Here is a 20,712-nt window from a genome sequence, read left to right on the forward strand (position 1 = left end):
TTTGTTTAATATCCATGAGAAATTGAAAATTCTTTTAAAAGGGGCTCTCAGTTGAGGCTGTAGTTAATCAATCTCAGGCATAAGCAGTAGGTTCCCTCCGTGAACTATTCCCCGGGGGAAAAATAGCTCATATTGGCTCCAGGTTTTTCATCCTGCACAACATCTGTACCTCCAGTTTCTACAGTTCTGTGTGTTCGATATACTGTATCTCTAAGCTATATACAGTGCATTTCTAACTATCACTGATTGATCTGGCGGTTAAAGATGCATCATAAACGGCATCAAACATTAAAAGCTCTATCTATTCCGAAAGAAATTCACACATTTACATTTTTTTTGTGTGAAGAGGAAGTCGTCCACCACATAAAGAGGGCACCGACACCAAGTGTGACACGCTTAGTTGATCGACAGTCACACTTCAGTGAGCGAACTGATGAAAATAGTCGAGTTCCTTGATGAGCCAAGCTAGTTGTTAGTGCTATGATGACGGTGGTACAACTGCTGCTTTTGTGGAAACTGTTACTTTTCTCTAATGATACGATTCCTCTCAAAGAGATCACTTATCCACTCGTGCATACAAACATCCAGGAAACAATTTCGCCGTGTAAACAAAAGCAAAAAGTAATCCAAATAAGTGAAATCGAATGTTTCTAGGAGTCCCAGTTTGATTAACGCTCTCCACTTCCTGCAGATGGCAGCACCCGACAGAATTAGGTATATTACTCAAGACCAGAAATAGAGAAATATTTACATGTTTTGGGTCAATAACAACCTTTACTTCAAGGCGCAACTTCTTGGTAGTCGTTATGTATGAATATGAAATCCAACTGCAGTTCTGAAGTTAGTGGAGGAATGCACAGTGCACAGTTTCCACATTTCATACACATATAGTTTTAATCCATTTCCTAACTAGAAAAAATAAATCTTGTTTCTTATATACCCTCGTCATCATTTGAAATATATTTAAAATATTTCTCAGTTTAATGAATAAATCTAGTTCTGATTGGCATTTGGTACACGGACCTGAATTTCCAGGCCCTTGCAGTACACTCTAGGGCAGACATTCCCACCTGGTGCACCGAGAAAACCTCAAAATGCGCTGCAAAAATTTAAGAAATTCGGAGTTTTTCTGATGTATGCATACACAACCCACGATCAGCATAACTCAACATAGCGCTGCATTAAACGTAATTTAAAGTAGTTAAATTTGGAGATCATGGGCGGCTCTTGTTCTTTTCCTTCTCTCATTTCAACTCGACTAATATTTGATGCATTACTGAAGCAATCGCTAGAAGAAAATCTTTCTTCCAGAGATATCCTACAACACGTATTTGATTAACTCATGTATTGATGATCTTTGTTAAACCATCTCCTACCATTCCCACTGTAGTCCATTCAATGCCTCCGTGATCTTCCATCAAAAGGATATCAGAAGGATTTTGAAAAATCTTATTGCTAAGAAAGCCCCAGGTCCTGATGGTGTCTCTCCACTTGTTCTAAAAACTTGTGCTCCTGAGTCGCCTTTTTTGACTTTTTTTTTATTCCAAAGGTGTTTCCCTTCTAATTGGAAATTTGCTCATATCCAGCCAGCTCCTAAAAAGGGTGACAAATCCCTCCCATCCAATTATCGTCCCATTGCACCTAGTTCTACCTTTTTTAAAGTAATGGAGAAATCAATTAACCGCCAAACGCCAAATCCTAAACTATCTAGAATACTTCCATCTGATCAATGATCGCCAGTATGGATGGATTCACGTTCAGATTTATTGAGTTAGAAAACGTTTTTAAATTAATCTTTATAACAGTTAAAGATCTGAATCTCAAAGTCATATATTCTTCTAACAATAAACTTTCTTAGGATGGCATTTACTTTGATTTTTTTTTTACATCTGTTTCCCGAGCATGTATTAATTCTAAGGTGGCGCCAAAGCACTTAATGCCAAGTCCCAAGAGCTGGGAGGGGCCAGTGTTCAACCTCCGATAACAGGTAATTTAAAATAGTTTTCTGTCCTTACACTTTGCCCAGTGATACGACCGTGCATCCACGTAGAAAGCAACCCACCTTTAACTTTGTACATCACCTGAAGTCTAGCCACCCTAAACTCTAACTTTACTTCAGCAGCTAGAGATACGATCATCAAGGGAGCCATTACACTCGAATAAAAGCACTGCGTCATGCAACTAGCGTAGATGCGTGCCACTCTTTCCTTTCTGGCATCAGCATGGTTGTACTTTCCTTATATTGCTGTGTGTTAAAAGAAGTTATTCAGAAAGAGATATTTTTTTCACAGAAATGTATTTCTCACACATAACAAATCCAAGAAACTTCAAATCAAAAATTTTTTTTGATTTCTTGGATTCCTTGGAACAAACCAAAAACTAAACCTCTTGTGGAAAATTTTCGACCAATTCAAGTTAGTTGAAATATGAAGACATTCCTCTTTCAGTGCAGTTGAGTTGCTGAGCCGAAACTGCTTTATGGATCTAGTGGTTAGACTTTTTGTAACGGTGTTCCATGCAAATCAGATCAAGACTGTGCAATAGCCATTGAAAAGATAACCTAGAAGGATATTAAGTTCCACTACCAAGTGATCGAAATGGTAAGATTGTCTGGCCATAGAAAACTGAAAGTATTATTTGTTGAAACGTGAAAGGTTCAATTTCATAGACCTGGCAGATTGTAAGTAGCACCACGGAATTATAAAAATAGCTGATATCTGTAGATTGGCAGCCAGCAAGATTCTCAATAGAAAAGTAAATGAACAGTGACCGCTTCATTCCTTGAAAGCAGAAAATTGCATCAGGGAACATCCATTGCACAAGTCCTCATAGGGTGATTGATGCTCCTAGCCTTGTGAATATCGTCTCTAGTCTGAAAAATAGCTGTAAGAAATCAAATCGACCCTCTTCTGCCACTCTGCTTGCTCTCAGCAGCATGGCTAGTCTACGAAATATGTTCCCTGCAAAAAAGATTCTTCAAAACTTCACAGAAGATAGATTCTATGAGAGACATATCCAATAATCCCGTTCTGACAGATGGTTACCAGAAAATGAGGTGACCCCACTCTCGCTGTTCAGGATTTTTTTGTGTCAGGAAGGTCGGACTGGATGATTCAGCCAAAGAAAAAAAAAAATACAGTTAAGGACTGTTGTACTACTTCAAATACACTGCTCGACAAAATTAACAGGGCACGTAGAAAACTTGGCGTAACTCGTGCAGTTTGCAATGAAGTGGGACAAAATTTGGTATGGTGATGTACCATAGAATAGTAATGAAATGAGAAGACAGCGAGAAACTTCGGATAGGTATAAGGGACATTTATAGGGGTTGTATAAGAATTACCAAAAAGGTCACATTATAGTATAGAAGTCGATACAAGGTGCTCGAAAATATGGTCACATGACATTAGCACGGCGCATGATCCCCTCCGACGGCTAAACAGGCCCGACAGCGGTGAACCATGCTTGATATGAGGGTATCATAAGATTCTGTGGCAACAAATCCCATTCTTCCACCAGTGCAGACCTTAGCTTACAAAGTGACCGAGGAGTTGGCTGTCGGAGTGTAATGCGACGTCCAACGGTGGGCTCACACATGTTCGATCGGATTTAAGTCTGGTGGTCGTGTTGGCCACGGCAGTCGATGGATACATTCAGTTTCAACATATTCCTCCACCACTTGAGCTCTATGTGCAGTGGGTTTGTCGTGCATGTAAAGAAAATCTGGACCAACAGCACCCCTAAAAAGTCGCACATAGGGCTCAAGGATCTGTTCTTGGTAATCTGCGCAGTTATGGTATCCCCTATCGAAAACATGAAGAGGGGTGCGGATGTTGATCATTATTCCGCTCCCACCTAAGTATCCCTCTCTCTGATGTTGGAGGGATGGTACCGCATTCCTCGTTGTCTTCAAATGAAATAATATCTACAATCTGTTTGTAGGCTAAATGGGACTCCTGTTTTATTGTGAATAGTGTCTTCGGTGACACTGTTCACAGTAAATTATTCATGAAAAACATTTTGTTCTGTTAATTTTGTCAAGTAGTATATTTTTATATTTGAATAGGCAATAGCGAAAAGGCTACTTTATTTTGTCTTCTGTGCTATATTTATACGCTGTCCTTTTGTAAATCTTTATTGTCTCTGTTATTCACGCATATTTATGTTTCTGTGCCATTTGCACATTTTTTAATCTTTATCTACTCATAATCCTGCCTTGATGTCACAACTTTATCTCTATCGGGAGTGTCTGTGTACATATATGTGACCTTGTGTAAGATAGGAAGATCTGGCACTGTGAGCAGTTGTGCAAATATGTATATTCCTTAGTGCGATTTGCTGCTTCTAGGAGGTAAGTAGATAGATAGAAAATGTTAAGATTTTTCCGTTCACCCTTCTAGCCCAATGGCTGTATAGAGATAAGGCAAACTACGAATTCGTTTTTTGTAATAGTCTGTTCTCTGGAAAAGTTGAGTAACTTTTAGATGAAATTAATTTTCATTTATAACATCTTTGCATTAAAAGATTTGCGGTCAGTTGGATTCCACAATCTTTACTCCAAGTTACGCCATAACTATCAGAGTACCAAGATTATTGTATTTATAGTGATACACCTAGTGGTTGATGCACACTTTTTATCTGTTGAGAAGATAATGAACTTTTACTTCAATTAGGCCTCTTATATTTCGCTTGTCTGTTTACTGAGTTATAATTAAAGAAAGAAAGACATTGTTTCTTGAAAGGGTCCAAAGATGGGTAACTCGCCTGGTGAGATCGGCAAAAGGGCGTTCATATGAGGAAAGAATTCGAATGTGTGGGTTGCAGAGCTTGAAAACTAGGCACCTTAAAGGAGACTTCATTAAGGTGTTTAAGGCTCTGAGAGGCATCAGTAAAATGAATGAGGACAAAATTTTCACGGTTATAAATGATTCTAGAACTAGGGGCCATAATTTCAAATTACGGGGGGGGGGAGATGTTTAGACTGGATTGCAGGAAGTTTTATTTTAGCCAGCAAGTTATAAATTACTGGAATAAGTTACTTACATGGGTGGTAGAGGCAGACAGTTTGGGGAAATTCAAAGGTCAGCGGGATAATAATTACATGAGCCATAGGCTTCCTTGCACCATGTAGCCATTGCTAATACTAATACTAATTAAAAAAAAAAAGATTACCTACTTCACTTGCCCATTCCTTCTAATAATTTGCCCAATCTTGCTTTAAATTTATTTAAACTACCCGCTTCCACAACACAAGATGGACGTTTGTTCCAACGATCAACACCCTCTCTCTGAAAGCAAATTTCCAAACATCTATTCTGCAACCACCATTTTCTACTTTAAATTTATGTTCCCTCATGGTCCTTTCTGGTTCTTTGGACCACACACACACACACACACACACACCACGAACATAAATTTATCAGCAGTTAATTCCCCAGACGAAAAGTACCGTTTTGTGCCTCTGACTAACCTTGTTCCTCTTCTTTCCACCAGTTCCAACAGATCCTTCTTTAAATAAATAAGGCTTCCAGACCTGTATATACACAATACTCAAGATTCGGCATAACCATTGCTTTACACAACGGGATAATCATTTCTTTATCCCTGCTGTCAAAATTCTCATATAGCTAAGTTGTGAGATACCACCGGTGCCCCTAAATGCTATCCCATCCAGTCTTGGAACACTTTTAACTATAGCATTCCGCGAACACCCCACAAGATTCAGAGTTTCCGTAATACAGTACTGCTACCTTTCAATTGATGCCCGATAATAATTTCTTTTTTGAAGTCTATGAGATCATGTCTCTTGCCCATATCGATCAAGTATTTCATATGAACCGCATGGTGTGAACCTGGAGATCACATCTGCTGGTTCTCTGCGCCCCCAAGTGGAGTGCAAGAGTCTCGTCTCGGTGGTGGTCATAATGTGTTGACTGGATGGTGTATAGGTTTAATACTGTTATCCTGTGAAAGCTGACCACGCTTGGTGTCGCACTAGAAACTTCCAAGGGCCACATTATAGGGTTTATCTGTTGTATTGCGTTAACGATCGGGGAACTTTTTTTTTTTTTTTTACGCATACTTTCTAATCAACCTTTAGAACAGCAATTTAACGATACAGTACATTGACTCATACTTTTGGCGTTCTTTTTTGTTCATAAATTTAGACTGGCAGCCATATTTTATTTTATTTTATTTATTATTATTTTTTTATGGTTCACTGTCCAGTCATGCTTATCAACAAACTTCATAGCTGCATACCTTCCTTGAAGTTTCATGACCTGGGGAAGGAAGAAGGGATTTTCGAAGCTTGCTTCATCACTCTTTAAATATATTTTAGATCTCCTACCCGTCGTAAAATAGATCTTCAGCGTTCTGCACGAGTCGAGATAACGCCAATCATTGTTTGCTGATTTTCCAGCTCGAAGTTCATTGACTGACAGGCGTACCTAGTTTTGGATGATTCCACGACAATCCACTCCTCTTTCAATGAACAACAAAAGCACGCAGCTGTCATCCGAAAACATTTACTGTGTCTGCCTTTGAAACTCAAATTCTCCTAACAATTCGGGAAGCTGTGTGCACTTCCTTGCGAATGACAAGAGATACGCCACACTGTGACAGTCCTAATGGTCTGTTGTCGAGCCTGACATTGTTCGTCCCTGAAAATTTCCTTCAAATTGCACGAATTTCATTACCAAAAGCTTCGCATAAAGTGTTTTCAGTAAACTTAACTGAGGGGGAGAAAATAACCGTGTTAAACCATCCGATAATATTTCTGCTATTAGGGAGAGGGGGGCGGTGCCATCTTACAATTCACACATTTGTATACACAGACAGATAAACGGGCTTGCAAGGGTAATAGAAAACATTCCCACATCGCATTTTTCCTGACATTCTTCAAATGCAATTTACCGTATTTACTCGCATATTTATCCTTTTTGAGAGCTCGTAGATAGTATGCTATTTCTCTCTTTCTGTCACAGCGTGTGGAAAATCCTTTTTTAGCTGAAGTTCAAAAATACTTTCCGCATAACTGGGGACAATGTATGATTTTCTTCACGGTGTGACCAAATTTATTATCAAAATTTATACAATGAATTCAGTAGAACATGGTAATTATGTCTTTCTAATTATGTTCCTACCTGAGTTTTCAGAAGCTTTGAAAACTGTGTCATCATTGTTGATGAAAATATAAGTTGTTCAAGATACAAAAAAAAAGTAAGCTAGAGTCCGAAATGGGGATTTTAGCTTAATTTTTGTCCTTACAACATGAATGAGAACTTGTCATCGGGTCTTATCACCATGCTTGATATAATGGCGTCTATAAGATTCTGTGGCAAAAAATCCTTCCACCAGCACGGACCTTAGCTCACCAAGTAACCGAGGAGTTGGCTGTCGGTGTGTGATCGTGCTGGCCACTGTAGTTGTTGGACGTATTCAGTTCCAAATAATAGGCACCCAAAGAGGCCTCTCTTTGGGTGCCTATTATATCAAATATTCGCCTTTTCACACTGTTCTCAATAAAATATTCATGAAAAATATTTTGTTCTGTTAATTTTGTTGAGCAGCGTACTTCCACCTAGAAAAAATGGATGGATTTACCTGAAATTTTGCATGCACAGCTGTGACATACATGGACTTAAACGATTAGCCCAATTTAAGCGGTTTTGCATTCATATTCATTTCCACATGAATAGTTTATAATGCAACTAAAATGAATTGGCTCATTGATGAGAAATTGAAATAATTGTTAAATTAAATTTTTGCATTTTTCACCATATTTCTTGGAACTCGGTTACTGAGTCTGAATTTAGAACTCTGAAACTCTTCTGAGTGAAAAGCAATACAAATAAACAAGTTCATTTTTGAAAGAAAGTTCTTTCGCCCTCTGGCGATTACCTTGGAATGTTTGAACGCATTCCTTGAGACTTGCAGAAATTGATTTTTCTTTATCCTTCAGGTATGCCACAAGGACATGCTAGCTGCACTCATTTTGTGCAGTTTGAATTAGTGCGCTTTCTCTCAGAGGTTCTTTTGATGTGAAGAAAGGAATATCTTTGTCTTTGAGTTATAAAGGGTAATATACACTCAGTGGACACTTTATTAGGTTACATTTCAAGGAAATCGAAACTTTTGTCTGTTGATGTAAAGTTGGCCAGCGACTTGACACAACCGATTTTGAACATGGAAAAATTATTAAAGGTCAATCAACTTTATTAGGTCCTCCAAGGTACGATTTGACAAATACCATTGACCATATCAACTTTGAGCTGTTTTTGTGTCTGTTAATTAATAAGGCAGTCCAGAGGTTATTAAGTGACAGGGCACTTTCTCTTTCGAAGGAAATTTGTATGCTCGTTTTCATTCGGAGATCCTCAGGGGCCCCTCTTTGGATCCACTTCCATTTTTTTTTTTTTTTTTTTTTTTAATTTCTGGATAATTTATCTGAGGTTCTGATAGTTTGGATGTTCACATTGAAATATGCAGTGAAGATTCGCCTGGCTCAGAACCATTGTCTCTTGTATGGCTGCTATTTTTTGTTTTTCTTATTATTTCATCATTTATTTTATTTAAATTTTACTGTTTTGTTTTTTACTATTCTTATCTTTTTTGGAATGACGAGTCATGGTACATGGTGTATCAGTCTCACACTCGTGCCTAGGTGTGGCAGATACTACCCAGAGAATACTACCTGCTGGACTGTATTGTCCCGAAAACAAGTTTGGTGTAAGCAACCTGATCGTCTGGGACTGTTTTTCATGGTTTGGTCTGTGGCCATTGATTGTTTTGGGCCAAACCGTGAATGCAGAGTTCTGTTTGGAATCCTGGACAACAGTGCGTTGCCGACCTTGTTTCCCTTGTGGTAACACATCAGGAAAGGGCCATTCCTATTATAGGACAACGTTCCATACCATAATGTTCTCATTGTGACGGACTGGTTTGAGGTCATAAGCGTTGAAAAGTTGGACTGGCCAGCCCAAAGTTCCCACCTTAATCCTATAGAGAACCTCTAGGATGAACTGAATCGTTGGGTGCTGCGATGAAAGTCTGCCCAAAGAACAGATTTGAAGTGGTCGCCGCTTTGTGGACCGAATGGCAGAAAATATCGGAAGAAAACATTTACAAAAAACTGGTGGAGTGCTTTACACAGAGGCTAGACATGTCATAAAGGCTAAAGTTCTCCTGTAAAGAAAGGTTATTTGTTGATATGCATGTGTCAGAATATTAATGGTAGTTCAGTATAATTGTATGGATTAAGCGACTTTTAAAAGCACTCTTATTGACGTATACCGAAGCCCCTGCTACCATAGGCCTAGGTGTACAAGCAAGATTCAAACCGATAAAATCAGAGATTGGTCAAGATTCCACTGTAGTACAAACCGATCCACTCTTTCTAGTTAAAATCTTAGCAAAAGTTTGAAATGGCTACTGCAATTTCAGCGCACAATGCATTGGACATTGTCCTACTGCCTTGAATTAGACACAAGTATTATAAAAAAGGCGATTTGATCCAATGAATTCTAATTTAATGAAGTTAGAAGACCTGGATATTAATCCAAGTCGTCTAATCATTAATTCTTAATCATTAGTCATTAATTCTGGATACAAAATCCTTTCATTAGGAGTTGACTTGATGCATGCAGACGGACATGGTGAAGACAATAGGCGCATTATGTATATTTTATGAGCTTCTACCAAAATTCGTATTCGGTTTGATGTTGTATATATCCAATTACTCTCCCTCTCTCTCTCTCTCTCAGCTGTAACTTTATGATATCAAAATATTTACTCAGAAATTTTTAGACTGACAGGCGTGTTTCGCGTGGCTTACTTTGTTATAAAGTACCACGTCACAGGTAATGCTTTAACATAGCCTACAGGCTTTCTTTGGGGAGACAGAAAGAGAAATCTTTTCTATCCTCCAAAAATCAATCGAAGCTTTCAGTTCATTCCGGATGTGCGTGTATGTGTATGTGCTGTGAAATTCCGTCCTTGGGGTAACCTCAGACAAATGGGCTGAAGCCAGGAGACGGCACACCATTATGAATGTTTAGAAATCTTCAAAGATTTAAAAAATAAATAAATCTTTTACTTTTTTTTTTAAACAAATAGTTAACAAATAGTAATAATTCATGATTTATAACGGGGAAAAAAATTTGTTTTTCTGCGCATCTCCATTTCCCATTCATTCGTCAACTAGCGCACAGAAGTGCTTCAGCTACAATATACAATATATGGATAGCCCAGTAATATGAATAGGGAAAAAATATATATATAATAATTCCCGATTTCTATTGGTCCGACTTTAAGAAAATTTCGAAATACAGGACAAATCTTTCTAAAGCGCTAAATATAAAATTTCATGAAAATCCATTCACTGGAAGTCGAGTTATTACATGCGGACGGACGGACAAAGAAATAATAATTGTCGAATTTCTATTTTCCGATTTTAATAAAATTTGAGCAGCTCTACAAATCGTTCTAAGAGACTCAAATATAAAATTTCAGGAAAACCCATTCACTGGTAGTTGAGTTATTACATGAGACTGAAAAAATTAATAATAATAATAATAATAATACAATACAATACAATACAATACAATACAATTTTATTTATCAAGAGAATTCGTTTACAATAAATTAACTTGTTAAGAAAAGTAAATTTCTTGACAACAAGTTGTAGTTCTTCCTTTACAAGTTTTGTACAAATTTGTTATCCTACAGAAAAGACTATGAAGTCACTACACATAGTATATTCCACACTGTAAACAGAGGTAGTTTATCTGCATATCAATTCTAATCTACTGTGTCATTGAGTATCAAGAATTTTCTTATTAGGAATTTTAATTTGGAGATGGGATAACTTCTCCTGAGCCTGAAATCAATGCTAGCCAACAAGTTGTTTATTACATTCATTGTGTGCCTATCTCCAAATCTACTTAGTATCCTAGGGTGAGGCAAAGTAATTGCTTTTGGGTTCCTTAAATTATGTGAGACATTTCTTTGCAGATTCGACTCTTCAAAAATAGTGTTAAGATTTTTTAAGAATAGATTTAACTTCAGTTTTTGAACTGGATACAATATTTTATGTTTCAACAAAAATTGCCTTCTCTTATTCAGGTCATTCCAAGAGTTTGTCCCCATTAAAAGTTTCAGAATCCTATTCATTAAGTTGTCTATTGCCCTTATTTCTGTTTTATTTGCTCGTGCCCATATATTTACTAAATAATTGAGTTGGGAGTCCACTAATGCATAATATAAGGTTACTTTTGTTCTAAGATTTAACTTATTCTTAATGTAGTAGAAAAAGTACACATAAAATCTCATTTTTTTGTACAAGTTTGTTATATGCATTATCCAACTTAGACTGTAGTCGATCCATAACCCAAGGTAACAATGATTTGAGACTTCTTCCACAGTTAGACATTCGCAATTCTGGAAATTCTGTTCATGTAGGCAATCATGTTTGTGCAATTTGATAGAGGGTTGAATGTCCAAGGTTTGATGAGGAGGCCTTATTACCAAAAATTTAGTTTTTTCAAAGCTGAGTGCTAATTTATTATCGTGCAGCCAAGATTGTAAATGTATTGCATCCTGTTGTAAATCATTCGCCATTTTTGTTAGGTCCTTTCCTATTGTATATAAGATTATATCATCTGCATAAATTTTTATAAAGGAGTTCTTAATTACTTTGAATATGTCATTTATATAGATGTTGAACATGATTGGCCCAGCATGAGTGCCCTGAGGTACTCCTCTCTTTACATTATAAGATTTCCCCTTTGTATTTTCTACTTCTGTTATTTTTCTCTTGGTTAAATAATTTGCTAGTAGTTGATTGAGTCTTCCCCTTATACCATATTTCAGTAATTTCTGTTGCAATATTGGGATATCAATTAGGTCATATGCTTTGGTCAAATCTATAAATAAAATCAATATGAAGTTATTGTTGTTTAAATGTAAGTTTAAAGAGTCTATTAAGTTCTCTAATAATGTCTGTGAAATCAATGCCACAACATGTATAGTCTATAATTTGGGCGAAAGGCGGCCTTACTAGGACCGGCACCTACTGTTTCAATGAGAAAATAGAAGAAGAAAAAATCTTTCTTTATATACTTTTCCCCTTCTGTTGTTATTTTTATATTGATATAATAATAATAATAATAATAATAATAATAATAATAATAATGTCAGATTTCTATTCATACGATATTAAGGAAATTTGGGACGGCTCGATAAATCTTTTTTATAAGATCCAAATATAAAATTTCATTAAAATCCTTCCACTGGGAATTGACTTTATGCATGCAGACGGACGGACGGACGGACGGACATTGTGAAGACAATTGCGCATTATATATGTGTGCTAACGCGCCAAAAAATTAATTTTTCCTTGGTAAGAGTTTGATGCCTTCTGCTATGTTCGTAAGAATTCTTATAACAGATTGATACGTATCCATTTATGATGCTCGAAACTAATGCAATTAGGTTCTGTCTCCAGCATCCCCGTCACTCTATCATCTTGAGCAATAAAGAAATGAGTCGACTTCAACGCGAACAAAACGTTTCAAGTTCACATGGTTCCAATTTCCGTTTTTGTCTTCCACAAATAACCTCAATCAGTGAGTTGACCTTGTGTCATTCCACGGAAACTGATAGGGTCGATTGTGAGTGGCATTCGCAAGGGAGGAAACTAGATTTACTGCTCTGACATAACCGTAAAATATTAGTTTAGGAACGATAACGAAAACGCGTTTCTCGCGGAGTAGAAACATTAACACCCCCTTCTTCTCCCGCCTACAGCCACTAATACTCCCGCAAGAAGAGGGGAAAAAAAACCATCCCGAAGAAAAATGATTGCTGGCAGAGGATGGAACTCATCTTTCATAAACAACTCCGTTATTCATCGTTTAATACAACTCCTGTTATGAAGGACTACAAGAACGTCCATGGGTTGGATTGAGAGAGAGAGAGAGAGACGTGTGGGTAATTGATTCTCGGAAGCCAATAATCGACACACTCCCTAAGTGAACAGGACCGGCACCTACTGTTTCAATGAGAAAATAGAAGAAGAAAAAATCTTTCTTTATATACTTTTCCCCTTCTGTTGTTATTTTTATATTGATATATAAATTATTTTTTTAGTTTAACTGATTTATATTGATTTTATTGTTATAAAAAATCCTTGTGCATTAACTAATACACTCAGCGGACAAAAATTAGAAACCTTTTGCAATTGGCATCAGCAGATAATGAAAGGTACGATATACAAATGTAAGTTGTCACATGGTATGATCACAAGTTCCTTGATATCAGAAAAATACTGTACGCGTTCCCAGGGCTCCTTAGTCGAATCCAATCATGGGGAAGACAGGTGATCTGATTTTCAGAAGGGTGTTATTATTGGAGCACGTTTAGTAGGAGCAACAATTGAGAAAACAGAAGAAATCACTGGTCTACTGAGAGTAATCATCTCAATGAGTGGAAAACAAAAGGAGACTTAAAGGAAGAGATGGTGCAGAAAATCGGTACTCCAAGAACGAGACGGCAGGAATTTAAAAATTGTGCACAGTTGGTAGAATCGCCCTCCTCTTCACATCTGGTGGAAAAGACCTGAGTTCGAGTCCCATCGATGACGGGGGGGGACCTTTTTTACAACGTGACTGAGTTAGTCGATCTTGCGAGTGTAGCATGGTTTTTTTCTACTGGAAGTTCGCGTTTTTCGTCCAGCAAACAGAAAATCGACCACAGGAAAACACGCAATTTACAGACAGTATACACGGAGCAATATGGCCGTAGTCGCTGATGCTCCTAAAACCTTACAGCAACAAAGGTCCAGTGTGTTGAGCTAATGACTTAAAAATCCAATTTAGGCAAAGAGAGACATTTCTAACCGAATTATGCTGCAGGAGTTCAAGAATCTGGGATTTAGTAGTCGTGTGTCCATACTCAAGCCACTTCTTTCTGTAAAAAAATCGAAAGATTCGACTGGAGACTAGACTGTGTGTCTCCTGAAACTGCTTCCATAGTGCCGAGACGACACTGTGTGACACTTTAAGCCCACGTGCCACCTGCCACTGCCCATCTTCAAGTCTTGCAACGGCCCGCCATCTCAAACATGTGGTCTGACGAGTCTTGATTCACACTTTGTTTGCACCAGTGGTAGGGTGAAAGTGTGGCGTGAACCTCGTGAATCCATGCATCCAGACTGTCTTGTCCATCACTTAAGCGGCTAGACGTGCTATCATGGGATGGAGTATGTTCTGTTGTACGGACTGGTTCTTCTTATACCGTTAAACAATCGTGTTACCTGCAATGAATATCTTTCTGTTGTATCGGACAACGTTGCCTTGCCGTGGTTCATTTTTACCCGGGTTGCAATGGATTCTTTCAAGACAACAACTCAACTATCCACAATACAAAAATTGTATCTGAGTGGTTTGAGGAACATTCCCAACATTTCCAGCATCTACTCCGATCGCTTAATTCTTTAGATCTGAACCCAATTGAGAATGCCTGGAATATGTTGGGAAGGGTTTGTTTAGCTCCAGATGGTTAAATCTGGAGCTAGACTGCCTCAGACACATAGTGAAATCAATGCCACAACATGTATAGTCTATAATTTGGGCGAAAGGCGGCCTTACTAGATTAACACAGTCCGGTTGAAAATGTTTTTAACTGTGGCCGTTGCAACTTCAGTTGGCGACAGGACATCGTAGGGTTCCAGGCATTCTCAAGGTCGCCCTCGGGCGATCTTGGCCAGTTCTTGTAATGGTTCCTGTCTCCTGAAACTGCTCCCATAGTGCCGAGACGACACTGTGTGACACTTTAAACCAACGTGCCACCTGCCACTTTACGTCTTCAAGTCGTCCAATGACCCGCCATCTCAAAGAATCATCTAACCGACGATGACTTGCCATCCTGAGTACTGGAAATGTGTCTGTCCCACTGAGCAAGCCAAGAAAAGAGAATGAAGTGATGTGGTCCCAACCAGTGTTTATATAGGCATGAATAATTTGCATAATGCGTGTGGCTCTGTGAGGTAGTAGATTAATTTCTATTGGATACTCAGAATTTTCATGCCAGGATAATTATTATATCAAATATTCGCCTTCGGCAGTGCTGTTCACAATAAAGTATTCAAAAATATTTTGTTCTGTTAATTTCGTCGAGTAGTATATTATTAAAATTTTGGAGGAAATTAGTAAAGTACATTACAAAAATGTTGACTGTATACTGCGATCTGAGGCACATGATCCATAAAATACCTGTTACATTTCGATTTTTGTTAATAATCTAAGAGGAAATAAGTACTGTATTATAAAACATTGAGTGAATATGACGGTATGAGCAGTGAAGTGAAATCAAACTGGCCAACCAAAGTTAATAACAGCACTGCTTGAAAGCTTTTTTATATAAAAAGTTTCTATTATTTTAATCACGAGCGAATTATTAGTGAAATGTTTAATGAAAACGTGAATATAATTGGAATAAATTTAATGAAAAACAATTTAGATATAGAGTTATCAATTCTTGAGAATTCGTTTCGTGTGTCTTACTTCCGGATTAGGGTAATTTAAAGCTACTCTTTAAATGGATAAACAAACGAAATTGCGAAAAGGGAGCAAACGTGTGTGGTGAAAGTGGAAGAATGATGGGATACGGCACTTTTCTTCTTAATAAAGAATTGGATACATCTTAATGAAAGAAAAGAAAGAAAGAAGGAAGTTGGAGAGCTGTTCGCCTTAGATTTACTAAAAGAGCGTCATATAGTTGGTGGCATTAGCGAGTAACGATGCCAAGTTGCGCGGCATCTGTCAGCAGCAAATAGAACGCTGTTAGAAAGGATGCAGATATGGAAGAGATGAAGTATTTCCGGATGCGGTGCTTAACTTCGTATGCAATTGAGAGCTGTTCAAAAACTGAAAAGAGAGAGAGAGAGAGAGAGATTTAAATTAGATTGGAGACCGCACTCAGGGCCGTTATTTGCGCTTAATGCGCAGAAAGGGTCGTTTGGTTATAGTGGAATCCAGAACTGGCTGCGGGAAATGGAGATTACTTCCAAGAGGATTGGGAAAACGGAAAAATACAGAAAAAAAAAAGCTCTTTTGAGTGTGTAAAGTGCACAACAGTTGACAGCTTGCATATGATGTAAGCACCTCTCTCCCTCTTTCTCGTTCTTTCCCCGCTCTCTGTTTCTTATTCTTCTCTCTCCTATCTCTCTTCCCGCCTCTTCAATCTTTCTGTTTATTTTTTCTTTCTCTCATTCCCTTGTTTTTGTTCTTGAATGTCTTATGGTATTTAATGTTTTTCTAACACCTCTTATCTGTAAACCCCTGGCCTTTTGGCCGTGAAGGGAAAGTTGCAATACTTAACCTTGTAACCAGTTACAATCAAATGTTGCAATGAAGATTATCTCTCTCTCTCTCTCTCTCTCTCTCTCTCTCTCTCTCTCTCTCTCTCTCTCTCTCTTAATCTTTCTGTTTCTTCCCTCTTTCGTTCCCCTGCCTCCTTTTCCTTTGTTTCGTTCCCTCTCTGTTTTCTCTTTTTGCTTTCCATTTCCCTTTCTGTGTTTCTTTCCCTTTCTTTCCGTATTTTGTGTTACCTTCTCCTCTCTTTCTTTCTATTTCTTTGTTGTTTCGTTTCCTTTTTCTCTCGTTTCTTTCTCCTTCATTCTCTCTGTTTGTATTTTTTCCCTTTCTCTCTCTTTTTCTCTATTTCTTTCTGTTTATTTCCCATCGCTTTTGTTTCTATTTCTTATCCATCTCTCATTTTTCTTTGTTTCTTTCCCCCTCTGTTTCTTATCTCTCTCTCTCTCTCTCTCTCTCTCTCTCTCTCTCTCTCTCTCTCTCTCTCTCTCTCTTCTCTCTCTCTCTATTTCCTTCTCGTGTCTCTTTTTCTTTCTATTTATTTTTCATTTCTCTCTTCCCCCTCTCTCACACATTCTGTTTATTTTCTACTCTCCTTTTCTGTTTCTTCCCTCTCTCCTCTTCCTCCTCTTCTTCTTTGTTTCTTCTCCCCTCTCTTTTTCTTTGTTTCATCCCCTGTCTATTTTCTTTCTGTTTTCCCTTCTCGCTTTTCCTTTCTCTTTCTTTGTTTCTTTCCCCTTCTCTATTTTTTGTGTTACCTTCTCTCCCCTTTCTTTCTTTCTATTTCTTTGTTTCTTTCCCCTTCTTTTTTTTCATTTTGTTTCTTTTTCCTTCTCTCTTTTTCTTTGTTTATTTCTCTTTTCCTCTCTTTCTATTTCTCTCTTCTCTTCACTTTTTCTCTGTTTCTTTCTTTTCGTTTCTTTCCCATCACTTTTGTTTCTATTTTTTATCCTTCTCTCATTTTGTTTGTTTCTTTCCCCTCTCTCTCTTACTGTTTATTTCCCCCTATCTTTTTCTATTTCCTTCTATCTCATTTTCTTTCTATTCCCTTCTCCTATCTCTTTTATTTCTATTTAGTTTTCATTTCTCTCTTCCCCCTCTCTCACACTTTCTGTTTATTTTCCCCTCCTCTCCTTTTCTGTTTCTTCTCTTCTTCTTTGCTTCTTCTCCCCTCTCTTTTTCTTTGTTTCATTCCCCTCTCTGTTTTCCCTTCTCGCTTTTCCTTTCTCTTTCTTTGTTTCTTCCCCTTTCTCTCTTTTTTGTGTTACCTTCCCCCCTCTTTCTTTCTTTCTTTCTATTTCTTTGTTTCTTTCCCCTTCTTTCTTTTTCGTTTGTTTCTTTTCCTTTATCTCTTTTTTCTTTGTTTATTTCTCTTTTTCTCTGTTTCTTCCCTATCTATTTTCTTACTATTACTTACTCTCTCTCATTTTTTTCTTTCCTCTCTGTTTCTTTCCCTTTCCTTCCCCACCTCCCTGTTTGCTGTAGCGTGGCATTTCTGTAGCAGAAAAGAATAAAAAATAAAATAATAAAATCATCTTAGATAGATAAGGCGCCTCCATAGCCAGGTGGGAAGTAGCAGCAGCAGTGCGTAGCACACACTTCTTGATTAGACCGGGGTTCGAGCCCGTCACCACCAAATACGGAGGATGCGGAAAGGTCAGGGAATGACCACCGCATATCCCGGAGCAATATGGTCTTAGTTGCTAATGCTCCTAAAAAAAAAAACAAATAACAATAATAACATCTTAGATATTTCTTGAACAGCATGGTGTATGGATAAACTGTATTATTTGAAAGATAATAAAGTAATCAAACCTACGTTGATTTAATTGCGTTTATTTCCGATTTGGAAATATGTACATAGAAGCAAACGTTTCGTGGAATTTTTCTACCACTTCTTCAGTGACTGCAAATATAATCACTGAGGATTATTATTGCGGAATTCTTAAAATTGAATTCAAAATATTTTCAGAAATTTAATTCCACTACAATCTTTAGAATTCCATAATAACAATCCTTAGTTACTGTCATTGCAGCCACTGAAGAAGAGGTAGAAAAATTCCACGAAACGTTACTTCATTATGTACATATTTCCAAATCGGAAATAAACGTAATTAAACCAACGTAGATTTGAGTACCTTGTTATCTTCAAATGAAATAAAACGAATTCTACCGAAATAACTTACTTCCTGATGTTTGAATAAATAAATTATAAATAATCGATTTTGCTGGTTACAATTAAGGATAGATGGAAAACATTAAGCTAATAAATGCGTACCAACATTGTTGTCCCAGCTGTTATTTCGCCGGATATTCCCTGTGGTTCGTTTGGGATGGGATGGGGGAGGGAAGCTTTCGAGTACTTCCTGAATTATCAAGATTTTTGTTAAAATTAATGCGAGTACAAAGGCCATGATTCTACGCAACCCGTTGCAGTAATAAAATATCGGTGCCTTTCACGACCCTCAGTAGATTTGTAGCCTTTCAAAGGCGCTGAGAAAATAGGAGAAGAGCCGGATTTATGTGTTTAGACGTCTTACTTGTGCCTCGTGGACCGTAATGTGTTCTTGGAAATCGGTACAGGTGTACGCGGCCCGAGGCTTTTAGCACGACCATCCGTCTGTGCCACATTGCCCTTTCGGAAGTTGCTCCTACATTTTTGTAATACTCTTTATTTACACTGTCGCAATATTTGCCATCCTCGCTAAACGTTGGCCGTCTGGCCACATTTTCCGAAGTCATTTTATTAAGCGAGAAAAATATTTCGAACTGCGTAACGAGATTTTCGAAAAATCTCGAAAATCTCGTTACGTAAGTTGTCAGTTGAGTGGTGAAGTTGTCAGGGAAATTGGATCGTTCCCCAAGGGGATACTCCACTGGAAAGAAAAATATAAAATTGTTGAAATATTTCGCGAAATTCATTGATGTCATTTTAAGTATAATTAACATTGCATTTTTCTCTTCTCTCTTTTTTTTGTTTCTTTCCTCTTCTCTCTTTCTTGTTTCTTTCCCATCTTCTCTTTTTTGTTTCTTTCCCATCCTCTCTTTTTGTGTTTCCTTCTCTTCTTTCTGTTTCTTTGTTTCTTTCTATTCCTTTGTTTCTTTCTATTCCTTTGTTTCTTTCTCTTCTCCATTTTTCTTTATCTTTCTTCCCTCCTCTCCTTTTCTCTGTGTGTCCTTCCCTTCTGTTACTTTCCCTTACTTTCTCTTTAATTGTTTCTTTCCTCTTTTCTTTTTTTTTCCCTTTCCGATCATCTCTTTTCCTCTCTTTCTGTTTCTTTGTTTCTTTCTCTTCTCTCTTTATCTTTCTTCTCTCCTCCTCTCTTTCTGTTTCTTTGTTTATTTCTCTTCTCTCTTTATCTTTCTTCCCTCCGTTCCCTTTTCTTTGTGTGTCCTTCCCTTCTCTTTCATTGTTTCTTTCCTCTTTTCTTTCTTTTTGTTCTTTCTGATCATCTCTTTTCCTTTCTGTTTCCTTCTCTCTTTCTGTTTCTTTGTTTCTTTCTCTTCTCTCTTTATCTTTCTTACCTCCGTTCCTTTTCTTTGTGTGCCCTTCCCTTCTCTTTATATCTATTTATTTGTTTCCTTCTCCTTTCTTTCATTGTTTTTTCCTCTTCTTTTTCTTTTTTTCTTATATCCTCTTCTTTTTCTCCTTTCCCTATCCTCTCTTTTCCTTTCTGTTTCCTCTCTGTTTCTTTCCTCTTCTCCCCTTTTCTTTTTTAATTTCCGCTGCTCTCCTTTTTCTTTCTGTTTCCTTATCTTTTTATTTCCATTTCTTTGTTTCTTTCCCTTCTCACTTTTTCTTTCTTCCATCCTCTCCTTTTCTTTGTGTTTCCTTCTCTTCTCTTTATTTTTATTTCTTTCCCCCTTTTCTCTTTTCTTTCTTTCCTTTACTTCTCCTTTCTGTTTCATTGTGTTTCCTTCACCTCGCCTTCTTTCTGTTTCGTTTCATTCCCCCCCCTCTCTCTCTCTCTCTCTCTCTCTCTTTCATTGTTACAAAAGCATTGCATATATAGATATAATTAATGTTTCAGTATTCTAATTTCATTTCGTTTTTTTTCTCTCTCTCTCTTGCAGATCTGTTGGCGTTTGAGTATTTATGCCATCAGAGGAAGTACGCAAGTGCACTCCGTAGATTGCTTGCCAATTATAAGGGTACGTTATCACTAATTGTTTTTTTTTTTTTAATCGTTTCCTCTAAGTATTTGTTTCTAATAATTTTACTTTAGTTTCTGACAAATAGAATAAGACAGCGCCACGCAAAAGTGGTGCGGGGTGCTGTATTATTCTAACAAAGACCTCAGTCCCTGATATGTCGCTACGTTTCGTTATTTTTATCCTG

The 20,712-nt window shown here is 37.5% G+C and overlaps 1 protein-coding gene across 9 annotated transcripts in view; it reads left to right on the forward strand.

Annotated features, from left to right (window-relative positions):
• Nucleotides 1–20,712, forward strand: part of LOC150075804 (oxysterol-binding protein-related protein 6-like) — a 401,843-nt gene that overhangs the window by 194,807 nt on the left and 186,324 nt on the right. For 7 of the 9 annotated variants that reach the window (XM_090387959.1, XM_090387957.1, XM_090387963.1 and 4 more), the window contains one exon: nt 20,448–20,525. The exons of the other annotated variants lie outside the window; for them this stretch is intronic. The gene's annotated coding sequence lies outside the window, so the exon portion shown is untranslated. The remainder of the gene's footprint in view (nt 1–20,447; nt 20,526–20,712) is intronic. 9 annotated transcript variants of the gene reach the window in all.

Source organism: Mastigoproctus giganteus, chromosome 13 (assembly GCF_048544385.1).
Source record: "Mastigoproctus giganteus isolate SK-2022 chromosome 13, ASM4854438v1, whole genome shotgun sequence".
NCBI classification, from domain to species: domain Eukaryota; kingdom Metazoa; phylum Arthropoda; class Arachnida; order Uropygi; family Thelyphonidae; genus Mastigoproctus; species Mastigoproctus giganteus.